We start from the raw sequence: 16,906 nt of genomic DNA, 5'->3' as shown, positions 1-16,906 counted from the left end.
TTGTGTCATGAGATTCATGCATGTTTTAGTTGCCAACTTGATGTTCATGTTAGCCATGGTTCAAATCCTTGTTATGCCATGGAAGTGGTATTTGGTCAAGGTTGGTATTGTGATAAAGCCATTGCATGTTAAGTGTGAAGCTTGATGATGATGCATGCAATGATGGATTGTCTACTCTTGAAATTTCTTTGTAGCCATCTTGAGTAAGACTTTGAGTTTTCTTTTGTTTAACCATGATTGAAGATGAAAGGGCATGATTGTGATGTATTCGGCCATGATGCATTCATGAGCATGGTTCATGCTTCTTGCATGTTAGTTAAAATTTGTGTTTTGGATGGCTATATGGACACCTTGAAATTGCCATGCTCATATATGTATATATATGTTTGCACATGATGTTTTGGTTATGAAGTAAGTGATGAATATGTTTGTTTAAAGAAGAAGATGTTGAAGAATGTTTGTGAAATTGCAAGCACATTCGGCCTAGCACACATATGAGTGCTTGATGCTATATTATAAGTTTTGAGCTACAATATGCAAAGCATTAACTAGTAAAATGCATGCTGTTTTGTGTGGTATTAAGTGCATAATTGGCCTCAACATGGACATGTATATTCGGCCTTAGGGAGCCTATTGATGGCCTTAGCTTTTCCTTGATGCTCGAATGAATTGTATTGAATTGCTTGATGTAGTATAAAATGTGCATGACCATTGTGTATTCAAGCTAAAGGGTGGCCATATGACCATTTAAACTCCTTGTCATATTCGGCCATAAGCTAGCACAATGAGGTTTTAATAAATTGAATTTGTTTGAATTAGCTCAAGAGCTTAGAGGGCCACAATTGGACAAGGGGAAGGAAAAAGTGATCGAATAGCCGTAAAAGCCGTTCGACAATATCCGAGGTAAGTCCTCAAGAAGTGACCCTACTTGAATTATGTGAAATGAAATATGGATGTATATTGATTATTGATTTATGTGTGTATGAGTATTTGAATGATACCCGGCTAAGTCCCAAGGCGATTATGCTTGTGATTATATTTGCGTTTGAGCCTTAGTAACGAAAATGAAATATGAATGTCTAATGATTATTGATGCATGTGTGCATGAGCAATTGAATGATATCCGGCTAAGTCCCAAGACATTTATGCTGGAAATTATATCCGGTTAAGACCAAGGCAATTGTGCTAGTGGCTACATCCGGCTAAGACCGAAGGCATTCGTGCGAGTCATTCTATCCGGCTAAGACCAAGGCATTCGTGCACGTGGTTATATCCGGTTGTATTCAAGAAGCTTGGGCTGGAGGTGAGTGTTGGTTGCTGTAATAAATTCAATTAAATGCGCTCGAAAGGCCCAAAGAATAAGGTATGTTTATATGTGCATTGGAAAGTCGACATGTTTGAGCAACATTCGCTCAATCGACTAACAATTTCAGCTATTGAATAGGTTGATACCTTGTGAAAGTATATAATGATGAAGTGGGAAGTAAGAATGATTATGTGAATGTGTATTAATGAAATGATGCATTTGGCTATGTGAATGTATTGCTTTAATTAAAGCTGATTTTATTCCTTGAGACTTACTAAGCATAAAAATGCTTACCCGTTGCTTTGGCTCTCTGTTTTATAGATTTTGCTCGATAGCAATCGGATTTGGGATCATTAAAGTCGAAGTCATCCACACTATCAACGCCTCCATTTTGGTATAAATTTTTGGTTGAACTTTGAAATGGCATGTATAGGACTACCCCTTGTTGGTTTAAATATGTGGTGATGTATATGTGTACGACCATGCGAAAATGGCTCGTAAAAGTGAAGTACGAACTTAGACTATTGCGGTTTGTATATATATATATGGTGTCATGATGTGATTATGGATTGGAAATGGGAGTGTTGGTCACATGATCAGCCATTGGTATGGTTAAAATGATCATATGTGAACCTATGTATGGCAAGACTAGTTGGTTCATGGAGACTACAAAATAGGTAAGACCTACCTTAAAAACAGATGCTGCCAGCTGCAGTGACGTGAATGTGAAAAATCACCAAAATTTGTAGGAATGGTATTAAATAGTGAATAAGCTATTTAAATTAACCTTGATGAGTCTATTTTCATATGGAAGAAACGAAACGGTCATAGGAGTTACATGTTAAGAGATATTAAAGCTATTGTGAGACAGGGCCAGAACGGTTTCTAGGTCCCCTGTCACAACTTTAAAAATTTACTATAAATTATCCAGAAAGAATTAGGAGTCATACCTTATATGTACAGATTCCATTTTGAGTCTAGTTTCATTAGAAACAAACGGCACCAGTATTAAAGCCCTTTACAGAGAGATATTCAAGTTGTAACGCGCGAAGGTCAAAGTAGTCGATCCCTGTAACATGGGTAACTTTAACTAATAAACTGTACCAATTGGCCCGACCAAAAATTCTAGAAATAAATCCATGGATGGATATATGAGTCTAAATTCAGGGAAAATTTACAAAACCAGTTTCCGAGTTTTGGAACTCGAGATATGATTTTTAAGGCGACAGTGATGCAGTTTTCCAGCCTGACTGGAAATGTCAAATTGGTGGGCAAAATATGTGGACTTGGCTTGTTAACTCCTCGTGTCCGACACTGGCGATGGTCTCGGGTTTGGGGTGTTACAATTTTATTGGTATCAGAGCCAGGTTTAGTCGATTCTAGGACTACCGTGATGTGTTTGGGGTCTAGCTATACATGCCATTAAATGATGAATCGATAGTGTGGTGATTTCGACAATTTGACTTTGTGTTTGTTTATAGCAATGGATCCCGATCCCAACCGAAGCGATAGCTGATGATGTGGAGAGTGTGGCGCTGCTCCCGCGCAAAGGGACAGCGCGGCGGACTCTCAACCTATGGCCAGCAATCCGAATGATGAGGCTAGGCAAGCCTTTTATAGTGTGATGAACGAATGGTTTAACCAATACATTCGAACTAACACTACTGTTCCACAACCTCCATTCCCGACAAATGCAACCTCCGCACCTACAATACCTCCGGTGATCTGACCAAATAAGGTCAAGTAAGCCCCGGTCGATAGGATTGAAAACATGGGGCCACTGAATTTAAAGCTACGGATGATGATGATCTCGAAGCGAGCCGAATTTTGGTTGGATAACACGATCCGGTGCTCGATGAGCTATCTTGTACACCCGATGAGTGCTTAAAGTGTACCATCTCCTTGCTACGTGAGTCCGCCTACTATTGGTGGAGTACTCTGACTTCTGTGGTACCTAGAGAGCAAGTGACTTGGGAATTCTTTCAAACCGAGTTCCGAAAAAAGTATATCAGTCAGAGATTCATCGACCAAAAGCGAAGGGAATTTTTGATCTTAAGCAAGGTTCTATGTCAATTACCGACTATGAATGAAAATTTGTGAGGCTTAGCCGATACGCGGCGAGAATGCATTTCGTCCGAGGCTATTATGGTAAACGCTTCGAGGATGGGCTGAATGATGATATAAGGATGTTCGTTGGCATTCTCGAAATACGAGAGTTCGTAGTACTTGTTGAGCGAGCTTGTAAAGTCAAGAGCTTAGAAAGGAGAAACAAAAGTTGATGTCGAACCGGAGAATTCGAAAGAGGTCCTCGGAAAGTCTCTTCAACAGCATCAAGAGATTTCGAGAGGATGTGAGCCGGTCTAGAGGCGTTTGGGCTTTTCTAGACGAGGACGCGATTGACCCTGTGACCACACGAGTCACTTGATCGCTGATGGTGGAAATGATCGCCGAGAGAGGCGGATTGTCTACATTGTGGCAAATGGCATTCGGGAGCTGTTGGTTTCGTGATCGCTCCTGCTATAAGTGTGGATCGGCCGACCACTTTATGAAGGATTGCCCGAGGATGCTTGAAGAATGTAAGTCGAGTGGAAACCCGGTGCTACCTTTGCTCGAGGTAGGCCACCTAGAAATATGGGCAATGTTAGTGGCGGTCGAGAGGATCTAGAGATGCTACCATCGATCCAAGGCTCGGGCTCCTGCTAGGACTTATGCCATACGCGCACGTGAGGATCTTGCCTCCGGATGTCATTACGGTACTTTCACTCTTTTCAATACTAATGTGATTGCTTTGATTGACCCCGGTTCTACTCATTCTTATATATGTGAAACCTTAGCATCCAAGAAGACTTTGCCTATTGAGTCTCTTGAGTTTGTAATTCGGTGTCAAACCCTTGGGTCATTACGTGCTTGTCAACAAAGTGTGCAAGAAAAGTCCCTAGTGTTCCGAGGTTCTTGTTTTCCGGTGGACTTAATGCTTTTGCCGCTCGATGAATTCGATGTTATTCTTGGTTTGGATTGGTTGACCATGCACGATGCGGTTGTAAATTGCAAAAGCAAGACTATCGATTTGAGGTGCGCAAATAATGAGATAATTCGGGTTGAGTCTACGGACTTAAAGGGTTGCCACCGTAATATCGCAATGTTGGCCCGAAAATATGTAAGAAAAGGTGCGCAAGCGTACCTTGCGACGTGCTCGATGACAAAGAATCGAAAAGAAACTCGAATCTGTGCGTGGTTTGTGAATACCCGGATGTTTTCCACGAAGAATTTAGGGTTTACCACTGTTCGGAAATAGAATTTGGCATCGAATTGGTACCGGTACCACTCCAATTTCGATAGCTCCGCATCGTATGGCACCAACGGAATTAAAGAAGTTGAAAGCTCGATTGCAAGAATTGGTGGATAGAGGTTTTGCTCGCCCGAGTTTTTTGCCTTGGGGTGCGCCAGTGTTGTTCGTGAAAAAGAAGGATGGAACCATGCGGTTGTGCATCGACTATTGTCAGCTTAATAACGCGACGATAAAGAACAAATATCCGTTACCACGTATCGATGACTTGTTCGATCAACCTGAAGGAGCCTCGGTGTTCTCGAAAATAGATTTGAGATCGGGCTATTATCAATTGCGAATCCGAGATTGGACGTACCCAAGGCGCCTTCGTAAGCGAGATATGGTCACTATGAGTTCCTAGTGATGCCGCTTGGGCTCACTAATGCCCTGCGGTATTTATGGATTTAATGAATAGGATCTTGGACCATATTTGGATCGATTAAGTAGTCGTGTTCATTGATGACATCTTGGTCTATTCAAGAAATGAGACCGAACATCTTTGAGCACCTGCGGTTAGTGCCGCAAATTTTACGGGATAAGCAATTATATGCTAAGTTCAGCAAGTGTGAGTTCGTTAAGAGAGGTTAGCTTCTTGGGTCATGTGGTATCTCAGACGGTATTCGAGTTAACCGAATAAAATTTCAGCCATACTTAATTGGAAGCCTCAGAAATATTACCGAGGTTCGGAGTTTTTGGGGCTTGCCGGTTATTACCGACGATTTGTAAAGGTTTTTCAACGATAGCCACGCCGATGACGGCTACTCCAAAAGGATGTTAAGTTGAATGGACGGGAAATGTCGTAAAAGTTTCGATCAATCGAGAACTTATTTGATGAAGCCCCAATTCTAGTGCAACCGAATCCGCAAAGAGTTTGTCATCTATAGTGACGCCTCCTCCTTGGGTTAGGTTGCGTATTGATGCAAGAAGGTCGAGTTGTGGCCTATGCGTCGAGGCAATTAAAGCCACACGAGAAAAATTATCCGACCCATGATCTCGAATTAGCTGCCATCGTATTCGCCTTAAAGATTTGGCGACATTACTTATTTGGTGAGAAGTGCCATGTGTACTCGGATCACAAAAGTCTCAGATATTTGATGACCCAAAGAGACTTAAATCTGCGACAAAGACGTTGGCTCGAACTGTTAAAGGATTATGAGCTAGTCATTGACTATCACCCCGGAAAGGCGAATGTGGTTGCGGATGCCTTGAGTCGTAAATCATTATTCACTTTACGAGCGATGAATGTGCACTTGTCTGTTCGATCCGACAAAGGCGTTAGTGGCTGAATTGAAAGCCAAACCATTATTGACACATCAAATTCGAGAAGCTCAGAAAGTCGACGACGAGTTGGCTGCAAAACGGGCTGAGTGTGTTCCGAACAAGGACTCGGAGTTTCAAATCGATGATGACGATTGTTTGAGGTTCAAAAGTCGTCTGTGTGTTCCAAAGAATTCGAAACTCATTTCGATAATTCAGAATGAAGCCCATTGTAGCCGAATGGCAATCCACCCGGGAGTACGAAGATGTACAACGATTTGAAACGTCGATTTTGGTGGCATGGTATGAAACGAGACATCTCGACTTTGTTTGAGATGTATAATATGTCAACAAGTGAAAGCGGAACATCAAGTGCCTTCAGGATTACTTCAGCCAATCACGATACCCAAGTGGAAATGGGATCGAGTCACAATGGACTTTGTATCCGGACTGCCATTGTCAGCAAGTAAGAAGGATGCGGTTTGGGTCGTGGTAGATAGATTGACTAAGTCGGCTCACTTTGTCCCGTGACGCACGGATTTTTCAATGGACAAATTAGCCGAATTGTACGTTCTCGATTGTGAGATTACACGGGTGCCTATTTCCATCGTGTGGGATAGAGATCCGAGATTTACCTCGCGATTTTGGAAAAAGTTGCAAGAAGCTTTGGGTACCAAGTTGCATTTCAGACCCTTTCACCCCCAAACCGATGGTCAATCCGAAGCGGATAATTCAGATACTTGAGGATATGTTGAGATGTTGCGTCCTTGAGTTTAATGGTTCATGGGAACGGTATTTGCCGTTGATTGAATTCGCACAACAACACTTTCAATCAAGTATTAAGATGGCACCCTACGAGGCTTTGTACGGTCGTAAATGCCGTACACCATTGTTTTGGACCGAGCTTGGTGAAAGTAAGATTTTCGGGTGGATTTGATTAGAGATGCTGAATGAAAGTGAAAGTAATCCGTGAAAGTCTGAAGATAGCCTCCGATCGTCGAAGTCGACGACGCGGATCTGAAGCGTAAGGATATCGAGTATCGGTGGGAGATAAAGTGTTTCTCAAGGTATCGCCTTGGAAAAAGATACTCGATTTGGCCGTAAGGGCAAGTTGAGCTCGAGGTTCATTGGGCCATATGAGATATCCGGCGAGTCGGTCCAAATGACATATCGTTTGATTTTGCCCCGAACTCGAAAAGGTTCACGATGTCTTTCATGTTTCGATGCTTCGACGCTATAGATCCGATCCATCGCACGTGATTAGTCCATCAGAAATTGAAATTCAAGCCAATATGAGTTATGAGGAAGAACCGATTCGTATCCTATCACGGGAAGTGAAAGAGTTGCGAAACAAGCGGGTTCCGCTAGTGAAAGTGTTATGGCTCAAGCACGGGATAGAAGAAGCTACTTGGGAGACCGAGAACTCTATGAAAGAGCGATATCCAAACCTATTTACCGGTAAGATTTTCGGGGACGAAAATTTCTTAAGTGGGGGAGAGTTGTGACAGCCCAAAATTGACCCTAGTCGGAATGTGGTTTCGGGACCACAAAACCGAGGCATAAAAATAATTAAAAATTTATTTTGATGCCTATAATATGTGTGTGCTCATGTATGACATTTTATGATGATTGATTTAGTGTTATAAAGGTGAATTCCACTAGAAAGGACTTAATAGTGAACTTTGAAAGTACGATAGGAAATGTGTGATGACTAATTAAAGCATGCATGCAAAATAATGGACTTGCATGTCAAATTCCCTTTTACAAGTGATGGCCGCCATGACAAAGAGATATGGGCTAAACATGTCATGAAACATGTTTTGTTGGGCATTAGGGAGAAATAATAAACAAATAAGCATGGGTAAGAAAAGAATGAAAAAAAATGTGTGTGAGAGAGTAGCATTCCCCCATTGCCGTGCAACCAAGAAGAGAAAAAAAAAAAATTTTGTTCATCCTTGTTCTCTCCTTTTTGGCCGAAAATACTAAGAGGGAGAAGAGATTTTTGCTTCATTTCCTTTGTTTAGAAGAGATCTAGAAGGATATTTGGCTAAACTTGCATCAAGATTGAGGTATGTATGAGGTTGTGTCATGAGATTCATGCATGTTTTAGTTGCCAACTTGATGTTCATGTTAGCCATGGTTCAAATCCTTGTTATGCCATGGAAGTGGTATTTGGTCAAGGTTGGTATTGTGATAAAGCCATTGCATGTTAAGTGTGAAGCTTGATGATGATGCATGCAATGATGGATTGTCTACTCTTGAAATTTCTTTGTAGCCATCTTGAGTAAGACTTTGAGTTTTCTTTTTGTTTAACCATGATTGAAGATGAAAGGGGCATGATTGTGATGTATTCGGCCATGATGCATTCATGAGCATGGTTCATGCTTCTTGCATGTTAGTTAAAATTTGTGTTTTGGATGGCTATATGGACACCTTGAAATTCGCCATGCTCATATATGTATATATATGTTTGCACATGATGTTTTGGTTATGAAGTAAGTGATGAATATGTTTGTTTAAAGAAGAAGATGTTGAAGAATGTTTGTGAAATTGCAAGCACATTGCCTAGCACACATATGAGTGCTTGATGCTATATTATAAGTTTTGAGCTACAATATGCAAAGCATTAACTAGTAAAATGCATGCTGTTTTTGTGTGGTATTAAGTGCATAATTGGCCTCAACATGGACATGTATATTCGGCCTTAGGGAGCCTATTGATGGCCTTAGCTTTTCCTTGATGCTCGAATGAATTGTATTGAATTGCTTGATGTAGTATAAAATGTGCATGACCATTGTGTATTCAAGCTAAAGGGTGGCCATATGACCATTTAAACTCCTTGTCATATTCGCCATAAGCTAGCACAATGAGGTTTTAATAAATTGAATTTGTTTGAATTAGCTCAAGAGCTTAGAGGGCCACAATTGGACAAGGGGAAGGAAAAAGTGATCGAATAGCCGTAAAAGCCGTTCGACAATATCCGAGGTAAGTCCTCAAGAAGTGACCCTACTTGAATTATGTGAAATGAAATATGGATGTATATTGATTATTGATTTATGTGTGTATGAGTATTTGAATGATACCGGGCTAAGTCCCAAGGCGATTATGCTTGTGATTATATTTGCGTTTGAGCCTTAGTAACGAAAATGAAATATGAATGTCTAATGATTATTGATGCATGTGTGCATGAGCAATTGAATGATATCCGGCTAAGTCCCAAGACATTTATGCTGGAAATTATATCCGGTTAAGACCAAGGCAATTGTGCTAGTGGCTACATCCGGCTAAGACCAAGGCATTCGTGCGAGTCATTCTATCCGGCTAAGACCAAGGCATTCGTGCACGTGGTTATATCCGGTTGTATTCCGAAGAAGCTTGGGCTGGAGGTGAGTGTTGGTTGCTGTAATAAATTCAATTAGTACGCTCGAAAGGCCCAAAGAATAAGGTATGTTTATATGTGCATTGGAAAGTCGACATGTTTGAGCAACATTCGCTCAATCGACTAACAAATTTCAGCTATTGAATAGGTTGATACCTTGTGAAAGTATATAATGATGAAGTGGGAAGTAAGAATGATTATGTGAATGTGTATTAATGAAATGATGCATTTGGCTATGTGAATGTATTGCTTTAATTAAAGCTGATTTTATTCCTTGAGACTTACTAAGCATAAAAATGCTTACCCGCTGCTTTGGCTCTCTGTTTTATAGATTTTGCTCGATAGCAATCGGATTTGGGATCATTAAAGTCGAAGTCATCCACACTATCAACGCCTCCATTTTGGTATAAATTTTGGTTGAACTTTGAAATGGCATGTATAGGACTACCCTTGTTGGTTTAAATATGTGGTGATGTATATGTGTACGGCCATGCGAAAATGGCTCGTAAAAGTGAAGTACTGAACTTAGACTATTTGCGGTTTGTATATATATATATGGTGTCATGATGTGATTATGGATTGGAAATGGGAGTGTTGGTCACATGATCAGCCATTGGTATGGTTAAAATGATCATATGTGAACCTATGTATGGCAAGACTAGTTGGTTCATGGAGACTACAAAATAGGTAAGACCTACCTTAAAAACAGATGCTGCCAGCTGCAGTGACGTGAATGTGAAAAATCACCAAAATTTGTAGGAATGGTATTAAATAGTGAATAAGCTATGTAAATGAACCTTGATGAGTCTATTTTCATATGGAAGAAACGAAACAGTCATAGGAGTTACATGTTAAGAGATATTAAAGCTATTGTGAGACAGGGCCAGAACGGTTTCTGGGTCCATTGTCGCAACTTTAAAAATTTACTATAAATTATCCAGAAAGAATTAGGAGTCATACCTTATATGTGCAGATTCCATTTTGAGTCTAGTTTCATTAGAAACAAACGGCACCAGTATTAAAGCCCTGTACCAAGAGATATTCAAGTTGTAACACGCGAAGGTCAAAGCAGTCGATCCCTGTAACATGGGTAACTTTAACTAATAAACTGTACCAATTGGCCCGACCAAAAATTCTAGAAATAAATCCATGGATGGATATATGAGTCTAAATTCAGGGAAAATTTACGAAACCAGTTTCCGAGTTTTGGAACTCGAGATATGATTTTTAAGACGACGGTGACGCAGTTTTCCAGCCTGACTGGAAATGTCAAATTGGTGGGCAAAATATGTGGACTTGGCTTGTTAACTCCTCGTGTCCGACACCGGCGATGGTCTTGGGTTCGGGGTGTTACAGGTTGAGTGTGAATCTAAAACCTATAGGCACGAGCCTTAGAAACCTTAATTTTGATAAGGTGGCCATAGTTTGTATTATGTATGATGAAATAGTTGGCCATGGAAGAATTATGAAATAGTCATTGTTTGCTTTAGTAACAGATGCTGCCAGCAGCAGTGAGGTGAGATGGAAAAATCACTAAAAATAGTAGAAGTAGAATTAAATAGTGAATAAATTATGAAATGGAACCATGATGAATCTATTTTCATATGGACGAAACGAAACGACCATATGAGCTGTATTTTAAGGGATAATCATGTTTTCGCGAAACAGGGCCAGAACGGTTTCTGGATCCCCTGCTCCGACTTTGAAAATTTACTATAAATTAACCAGAGATAATTAGAAGTCATGCTCTATATGTACAGATTCCCTTATGAGTCTAGTTTCTCTAGAAACAAACTGCATAAGTGTTGGAGCCCTGTACAGGAAGATATCCAAGTCGTAGTGCACAAAGGTCAGTGTAGTCGAACCCTGAAACAGGGGAGACTTTAACTAATAAACTGTACTAATTGGGTCTACCAAAAATTCTAGAAAAAAATTTGTAGATGGGATTATGAGTCTAGTTTTAGGGAAAATTTACGAAACTGATTTTCGAGTTCTGGAACTTGAGATATGATTTTTAAGAGGACAGTGACGCAGTTAGCTAGCCTGCCTGGAACAGAAATTAAATATTTCCAAGAGAGAAATAAGGGAAGTAAGCCCGGTAACACCACGTGGTCAAATCCGGTGACGGTCACGGGTTTGGGGTGTTACATTTTATTGGTATCAGAGCCAGGTTTAGTCGGTTCTAGGACTACCATAGCTGCAAGTAGTCTAGCTATACATGCCAAATTGTTAGTGCTTAAAAGGTGATGACTTGACGGTTGAAGTTTTTGTTTTGATTAACAAATGGAACCCGGTAGAGAGACCCTTGGCGGATGACGTTGAAAGTGTAGTGGCTGCTCCCGCACAAGGGACGCCACTGTTGAGCCTCGGTCATCCGCGAATAATCAAAATGAAGGCGAAACAAGCCTTCTTCACCATGATGAATGAGTGGGTCGCATAATATGCCCGAACCAATCCGGCTGTCCAACCATTACCGAATTTAAATATCGCACCCCAAGAGCCCGCAATGCCTCCAGATTCGATCCCGTGAGGCTGAGTAAACCACCAGACCTGATTAGGAAGCGGGCTGAGGAGTTCAAGGCCATAGTTCTCGATGATGCCGAAAAGGCCGAAGTTCGCTCGATAACACCATTCGAGTGTTAGATGAACTCATGCACACCCGATGAATGTCTTAAGTGTGCTATATCCTTGTTGCGAGACTCACTTACTATTGGTGGAGGACTTTAATTTCCATAGTCCCAAACGAACGAGTTACTTGGGATTTCTTTCACTCGAATTTGAAAGAAATACATTAGTCAACAGTTCATCGATCGAAGCGTAAGGAATTCTTGGAACTCAAGCAAGGCCGGATGATCAGATTCGAATACGAACATGAGTTCGTAAGACTTAGTCGGTATGCTCGGAGTGTGTGGCTGATGAGGTTGCGATGTGCAAAAGACTTGAAGAAGGATTGAATGAAGAGTTAAAGTTACTAGTGGGAATTTTGGAGATAAAGGAGTTCGTGACACTAGTCGAACGAGCCGCAAGGCGAAAGAACTTGGGAAGGAGAAGAAGAAGGCTGAATTTGAAGCAAGAGATTACCGTAAAAGATCGACGAGTAAAGCTCCGTTCTCTGTAAAGAGGTTCGTGGAGGACACCAAGAAGTCGAGGACGATCGGGAATTTCCATTAGAGCCCGACCATTGACGGACTCCCGAGCTACTTCGGTAGCTAGTGTGGGCAATAATCGTCAAGAGAGACCTGAATGCCCCCAATGTGGAAGACGGCACCTAGGTGAATGTTGGGGTAAGTCTGTTAATAAGGCTTGTTATGGATGCGGTTCGAAGGACCATTTCATTAGAGATTGCACGGAGCTAGATGAGAGGAATAAGACGCAAGGTGCAAGACCTAGTGGAACGACGGCTGGAGGTAGGCCCCCGAGAATCTCTGGAGGTAGGGGTGGTAATCGAGAGGAGCCTCTAATACTGGCTGTCCGATCCGAGACCCGTGCTCTGTTAGAGCATATGCCATTCGCGCACGAGAGGAGGCATCCTCCCCTGACGTTATCACTGGTACTTTTACTCTCTTTGATACTAGTGTGATTGCATTGATTGACCCCGCTCTACTCACTCATATGTATGTGAAACCTTAGCATCCAAGAAGACTCTACCGCTGAGTCTATCGAGTTCGTAATTCAGTGTCAAACCCTTTGGGTCAATACGCACTCGTTGATAAAGTGTGCAAGAGATACCCCTAATAATTCGAGAATCTCTTTTCCTACCGATCCGATGCTTCTACCATTTGATGAATTCGATGTTATTCTTGGTATGGATTGGTCGATCGTACATGATGCAATGGTGGACGCAAAAGGAAAACTATTGATTTGAGGAGTGCAAATAATGAGGTAGTCCGAGTCGAGTCTCATCGATTTAAAAGGAGCGCCAGCGATAATATCTTCTATGACCGCTCGGAGGTATGTGAAAAAGGGGTGTGAAACATACCTTGTGTATGTGTTTGAAAGTAAAGAGACGGAAAGGAAACTCGAATCGGTACCAGTGGTTTGTGAGTATTCAGATGTTTTTCCTGAGGAGTTACCGGGATTGCCACCGGTTTGAGAAGTGGAATTCGGCATCGGTTGTACCGGGTACTACGCCGATTTCAATAGCCCTGTATCGTATGGCATTAACTAATTAAAGGAATTGAAGGTTCAATTGCAAGAATTGACGGATAGAGGTTTCGCCGATCGAAGTTTTTCTCCATGGGCGCACTAAAGATTGTTTGTGAAGAAGAAGGATGGAATTATGAGATTGTGCATCGACTATCGCCGTTGAATAAAGTGACGATAAAGAATAAATATCCGCTGCCACTTAATTGACGATTTGTTTGATCAATTAAAGGGAGCCTCGGTGTTTTCAAAGATAGATTTAAGGTCGGGTACTATCGGTTGAGGGTCCGAGAATCGGACATACCCAAAACGCTTTTAGAACGAGGTACGGTCACTACTAATTCTTAGTGATGTCGTTTAGGCTCACTAATGCCCTCACGGTATTTATGGATTTAATGAATAGAATTTTCAGCCATACTTGGATCGGTTCGTAGTTGTATTTATCGATGACATTTTGGTCTATTCGAGAGATGAAATCGAACATGCTTGAACACCGAGGCTAGTGTTGCAAATCTTATGAGATAAGCGATTATACGCAAAGTTCAAGAAATGTGAATTTTGGTTGAAAGAGGTTAGCTTTTGGGGCATGTGGTGTCCGTGACGGTGTCGTGGTGGACGAACAAAATTTCGCCATAGTCGATTGGAAACCTCCAAGGAATGTTGCCGAAGTTAGGAGCTTTTGGGGCTTGCCGGATACTATCGACGATTTGTGAAAGGTTTTTCGATGATAGCTGCACCGATGACGAAACTACTCCAAAAAGATGTTAAGTTCGAGTGGTGGGTATTTGTCAAGAAAGTTTCGATCGACTAAAACCTGCTTAACCGAGGCCCAAGTGCTAGTACAGTGGAGTCCTGTAAAGAGTTTGTCATATCTGATGACGCATCCTTGCTTGGGTTAGGTTGTGTGTTGATGAAAGAAGGTCGAGTTGTGGCTTACGCGTCGAGATAACTAAAGCCGCATGAGAGAAACTATCCGACCCATGACCTTGAACTAGCGACCATAGTGTTCGCCTTGAAGATATGGCGGCATTACTTGTTTGGAGAAAGGTGTCATATTTATTCGGACCATAAGAGTCTTAAATATCTGATGACTCAAGGAGATCTAAACTTGCGACAAAGACATTGGCTTGAGTTGTTGAAGGACTATGAACTTGTCATTGATTATCACCCAGGAAAGGCCAACGTGGTGGCCGATGCTTTAAGTCGTAAGGCACTGTCTGCTTTGAGAGCGATGGATGCTCATCTATCCGTTTCACCCGAGGAGGTGCTAGTAGTCGAATTAGAGGCCAAACCGTTATTGATTCATCAAATACTTGAATCTCGTAAGGTCGACGCTAAATTGGTCGCTAAACGAGTCGAATGTGTTTGAATGAGGAATCGAATTTTAGATTGACGACAATGATTGCTAGACGTTCAAGGGTCGATTATGTATTCCAAGGATTCAAACTTGTTTCGATGATTTTGAACGAGGCTCACAAGAGTCGAATGTCACCACCCGGGTAGTACTAAAATGTACAATGATCCAAACGCCAATTTTGGTGGCCCGATATGAAACGAGACATTTTAATTTGTTTCAAGTGTTTGACATGTCAACAAGTGAAAGCGGAACATCAAGTACCATCGGGATTACTTCACCAATCATGATACCCGAATGGAAATGGGATCGAGTAACAATGGACTTTGTGTCCGGGTTACCATTGACTTAGAATAAGAAAGACTTCGATCGGGTCATTGTTGATAGACTGACCAAGTCTGGCTCATTTTATTCTTGTCCGCACGGATTTTTCGCTTGATAAATTGGCAGAATTATACGTCTCCCAAATTGTTCGATTGCATGGGGTACCTATTTCTATCGTGTCGGATAGAGACCCAAGATTTACATCGCGATTTTGGAAGAAATTGCAAGAGGCTTTGGGTACCAAGCTGCATTTTAGCACTGCTTTTCACCCCCAAACCGATGGTCAATCCGAACGGATAATTCAAATACTCGAGGATATGTTGAGATGTTGCATCCTTGAGTTTAGTGGTTCATGGGAACGGTATTTACCTTTGGTTGAATTCGCTTACAACAATAGCTTTCAATCAAGTATTAAGATGGCGCCTTACGAGGCTTTATACGATCGTAAATGCCGATCCCATTATTCTGGACTGAACTTAGTGAAGGAAAAATCTTGAGGTTGATTTGGTTAAGGATGCCGAGCAAAAAGTTCGAGTAATTCGTGAAAGTTTGAAAGTCGCTCGGATCGCCAAAAGTCGATGCGGATTTGAAAAGAAAAGACATTGAATATCAGGTTGGAGACAAGGTCTTTCTCAAAGTTTCACCTTGGAAGAAGGTGCTTAGATTTGGTCGTAAGGGCAAGTTGAGTCCGAGATTCATCGGGCCATATGAAGTATCCAAACGAGTTGGGCCAGCCGCATATCGATTAATTTTGCCCCGAGCTCGAAAAGATTCACAACGCTTTTCATGTCTCGATGCTTCAACGATATAGGTCGACCGTCGACGTAATCACTCCATCCGAGATTGAGATTCAGCCTAACTTGAGCTATGAAGAAGAGCCGGTTCGCATTTTGATGCGTGAAGTGAAAGAGTTACTGAAACAAGAAAGTTCCGTTAGTAAAAGTGTTATGGCTCAAACACGGATAGAAGAAGCTACATGGGAACCCGAGAACTCGTGAAAGAACGATACCCAAACCTATTTACGGTAAGATTTTCGGGACGAAAATCTCTTAAGTGGGGAGAGTTGTGACACCCTAATGTGACCCTAGTCGGAGAGTGGTTTGGGACCACAAAATCGAGTCACAAGAATAATTAGGTGTTATATTCGTGCTTATTGTATGTGGAATTTGTATGCGTAAATATTTCGTGCCTTGATTTTATTAATTAGGTGCTAATTCATAAGAAAGGACCCATGTGTTAGGACTTGAAAATGTGATAGGTGAATTTTAAGTGGCCAAATAATGCATGAAGTAAAGACATGAGGGATTTGCATGTCAATTTAGCCAACTATAGGAAGTGGCCGCCATGGTAATGAAGATGGGCAAAAGAAAACATGTCTTGAACATGTTTTGCTAATGGTGGATGTTAGAAATAATAAAATAAAGAGCATGGGCAAAGGGAACATGTTTCAAACATGTCTAGTTAATGGATCATGTTAGAAACAATAAAGAAATGGAGAAAAAGGGAAATGATGAACAAAAAAAAAGAGTGTGGATGCCCCCTTGTTGCCGTGAGTTGAGGAAAAGAAAGGAAAAAAAATTTTGTTGTTCATCCTTTCTCATTTTGTTACAATTGCCATGGCTTGAGAAGAAGAAAAAAAGTGTTCTTGTTTTCTTTCTTTTGCTATAGCCAAACAAAGGGTGAAAAGAAGGAGATTTACTCAAGTCAATTCGGCAAGTACCTTTGGCTACTAGGAGGTAAGCTTTGAGTTTGTTGATTTGGTTTTGTAATATGCTAAGTTGAATGGTGGATGCACTCTTGGTAAGGTCAAGGAAG

This window comes from Gossypium arboreum, chromosome 2, assembly GCF_025698485.1.
Source record: "Gossypium arboreum isolate Shixiya-1 chromosome 2, ASM2569848v2, whole genome shotgun sequence".
In the NCBI taxonomy this organism is placed as follows: Eukaryota; Viridiplantae; Streptophyta; class Magnoliopsida; order Malvales; family Malvaceae; genus Gossypium; species Gossypium arboreum.
This window is presented reverse-complemented; position numbering follows the sequence as displayed.